General features: G+C 46.5%; 1 pseudogene; it reads right to left on the reverse strand.

The window, feature by feature from the left end:
* Positions 1-954: 954 nt before the first annotated feature.
* On the reverse strand, positions 955-1564 carry LOC102760375 (annotated as a pseudogene).
* Positions 1565-3716: the final 2152 nt, after the last annotated feature.

A 3716-nucleotide genomic window follows, 5' to 3' on the forward strand; every position in this document is an offset into this window, starting at 1 on the left:
CCCATATTTTACATAGTATCTCATTTGCTCACGTGCATGCTCAATTGTCCCAATGGACTTCACTTACAAAACACAAATTCAAAGATACGATTATTTAGAATTTCAAGATGCTGACAGCAGAGTATTATACCAAGTGAGAGGTCCTTCTGCCTAGGTTGCAAGCCCATGAAGTTGGCTTCGCTTGTGGAACTTTGGAGCTCAGATGGCCCTTCAGAGAAGGGCTGCATTTTTTTAAAAGTCAAATTTGTATATATTTGAGGCAGAAAACATATATGGATAACAACAAGGGAAAAGTCTTAACGGGAAGTATGTCTCTTTTCTTGGCCTTAGGAACTTGTTTCAACAAAGGAGGGTTTTCTTTCTACCATTCTCTAGACTGGGAACAAATCTGACCCCACAGAAGGCACTCTACCATCTGGGCAGAGCAGGACACAGTGACAAAATCAAACCAGAATTTCTAGATTTCTGACAGGGATTCCTACGCATTTCCTCAACCTGCCACTATTCCCCACACCCCAAGGCAGGGAACTCCTGCTTCCTTCCCTGGTCTCTACCTCAGCTGTAAGGTGGTTTAGGAGCCACTTGCAAAATCAGTGGCATTGACCACCCAGTGCCCCAGGGCGGTGGCAAGGGATTTTCTGTGTTTAACTATTGCTCATGGCTAAGCAGAAATCCTATAAACATGAGCAGAAATCAATGGAGGCCTCTTAGCAGCCAGGGGAGAGGCACAGCCCACAGACTGCATCTGTCTGATGAGGGAGAGGAGGCCGCCTGGGAGGGATGGGGGAAGGGTAGCTGAGGGTAGGGAAGAGTCACTGTGGAAAGAAAAGCCAGGGGACAGGCACAGTCAGCAAAGGCAGGAACCTCATTAGTCTCAGAGTTCTCTTCCCGGTTGTTGAGGAAGTGACACTGTCGCCCAGGCTACTGTCATTATCTTCAGTTCCCTGTGTACGTTTAGTAGGCGCTGATAGTCCTAAAGCCAGAAGCGCTGTCGGTACAGGATGCGTTTGGCAGGTGCTGTCTCCTGTGCCAGCACACCACGCACGCTGCTGAGCCTGTCCATCTTTTCTAGGGCAGCTGAGACTCAGTGTCCTATGCACCTGGGCCTCTATTTCGCCCACAGAGTAGCCCAAGTCAGCGGTCTCCAGGCCCACCCTGAGCAGAGGCTGCTCTTTGTCAGTTCAGGGTGGCCCCCGTTTCCAGGCTCTACAACTAGCCACAAAACTAGCGATTTCCTGCAGCCACAGTGGCTCAGCACAGCAGGCTCATCCTCAGCCCCCAGCACCTCCTAGAGCTGGGCCACAGTTGACGGCTCACCTATGAGTTCCACGTATTCAGTGTGGGGTTGAAACACCTTCTGTTCCAGCACATTTGAGCTCCCATCCACTATTTTTTTTTGCTGCTGCAGGCAATGATCAGCCTGCATGAGGCTCATCTTAGGGATGACATAGTAGCTGTCTCTGAAGGTGCCCCAGTGCCCCAGGGTGGCCCCAACTCCTGCAGCGTCTTCTGTTTCAGGCCCAGAAACCAACTTTCACTCCATCTCAATCAAGCCCTGGGCCATACTACCTCAAAGCTCGAAGATCTCCCTCACATGGGACCTGGAGATGGGGGTCAGAGCCTCAGGCCACGCCCACGAGGAATGCCAGGAACATTCCCTAGCCCTGGACCTTGGCCCGGCTCTGCGCACAGGGCCAGTACCAGCGGGAGTGGTCATATTAAGCTCAATGTTGTGATGCCCCTGCCATGCAGGCCAGAGCGGCCAGCTAAGCTTTAAGGGTACCAGCGGGAGTGGTCATATTAAGCTCAATGTTGTGATGCCCCTGCCATGCAGGCCAGAGCGGCCAGCTAAGCTTTAAGGGTTGGGACCTCCGCAGTGGGCTGGGAGCAAGGCCATCCCCCTCTGCTGTCCTCCTCACACCCAACCTTTCCCTGCTCAAGCGCTGTGTTTCCAATCTCCGTATCAACCAGTCATTGCCTGAGCCAGCCCCCGAGAGAAGGTAATTAGGAGGGATCTACTTTCCCCTCCTAGATCACTTTATTCTGGAGCTGTCTACCTCTTGGTGATAGAAAGGAAAGGCTGGGCAAGTTTTTTTGTTTTAATTTTTATCCACCAACTCTTGTTGTTAATAGAGGGCTGCTCCGAAGGGGTGTTAATTCCTTGCTCACACAAACTGCCCAGTGAAGGGCTGAGCATGCTGCTGCAGCCAGACGAAGTCCACAGTGGAGAATTTCGGGACTGCCAGTGAGGTGGGTTGGCATGCATAGGAACGCAGTGCCATGAGGGCCTGGATGGAGCTCTGACAACCGGCCAATGTTACAAACCACTAATGCGTGTGAAGTGGAACCTGTCCCTCAGCAGACACTCAGTAAATGGTAGCAAGCCTCACCTTGCATTTGGTACTTGATGTTTTCACACACACACAAACACACTTTCTTTCATAATCTGTAAGTAAGCTTCTTTTAAGCACTTGTTTTTAAAATTCTTTTCAAAGGCCAGCATTGTTCCTTTCTGTAGGAGGTACTCAATGAAGGGACTACCTTAGGTTTCATTGTTTTTGTTCCCTTAGTTTTCATTATTTTTGTTCTTGTTATTTTTTTAAACTGATTTTTTACACCGTATTGAGATATTTCCCCATTGTTTCATACTTGACTACCACCCAACAAATTAACTGCTTTATCTTCACAGCACTCTGTTTAGAAAAGATAAATGAGAAAAAATAAGCTTAGAAAAAAATGTGATATTAGCTCCTCATTTAAAGAAGCAGGACAAGTCTATCTTATTGTTTGCTGGCAAACTTTAGTGTTAATGCTATTTTTAAGGGGATATTTCAAGGGATTTAGCAGTAAAGATGAGTTGTGTCCATCACACTTAGCATACAGTTTATAGCAATGACCTAGAAATAACTCAGAGTGGAGTTCACACCCCAAGTCACACAGCGTGTTCATCTCTCTCACTTGGCCTCAACCTCCTATTTAAGAACTGACAGATCAGTGTAAATGCCTTCAGAAATTTCATAGTTTTGGCTGCATTTATTTTTCTAAAATTCTTTTTACATAAAATCAGGATAACTTATTCTACTTTTAGGCCTTGGTTGGCCGCCCAACTATATCCTTCAAAATTAGACCCATTTCTTAAATATGTCTGGAGCAGCGTCAAGAAGGCATCTATCCGAAGCCAAGGCCAGTGTGTTTTTCAAGCTTTACACAGAAAACATCTCTAAGGATTTCAGCTATGTTGAGGCAATATTTCTGCGGAGGAAACTTGTATCCAGCCTGACATTTTCCATCCTAGGTTTTCTACCTGCTGTGATGTCGAACGGCCAAGATATGAAATCTCTAATGTTGGGGTTATAACACAACTTTACTGGCCTCCAAGGGCCTGTTTCTCACAGCCATTGTTCCCAATGCCAGATGACCTAAGAAGATCATGGAAACCTGGCACCACACTGCTTTTTTGGCTAACACCACCAAAGAAAATTAATTGTTATTGTTTTTGGAAACTCTCATCCAGCGCACAAAATAGTAATATCAGCAATTATGTGTTTTATTTTTCTTTTTTGGGAAAGGTTGGAGAGTAGAAGGATGATGAACACTATGATTTTATTGTAGCTGCCTCAAATGGCCAGTTTTAGGACAACAAAAGGGTGTTACATTCCTATGTCTGAGAATCTTATAAAGTTGTAAAGCGAGAGGGCTCCTCTAATTTGCCTGAG

Source organism: Myotis davidii, unplaced genomic scaffold (assembly GCF_000327345.1).
Source record: "Myotis davidii unplaced genomic scaffold, ASM32734v1 scaffold802, whole genome shotgun sequence".
NCBI classification, from domain to species: Eukaryota; Metazoa; Chordata; class Mammalia; order Chiroptera; family Vespertilionidae; genus Myotis; species Myotis davidii.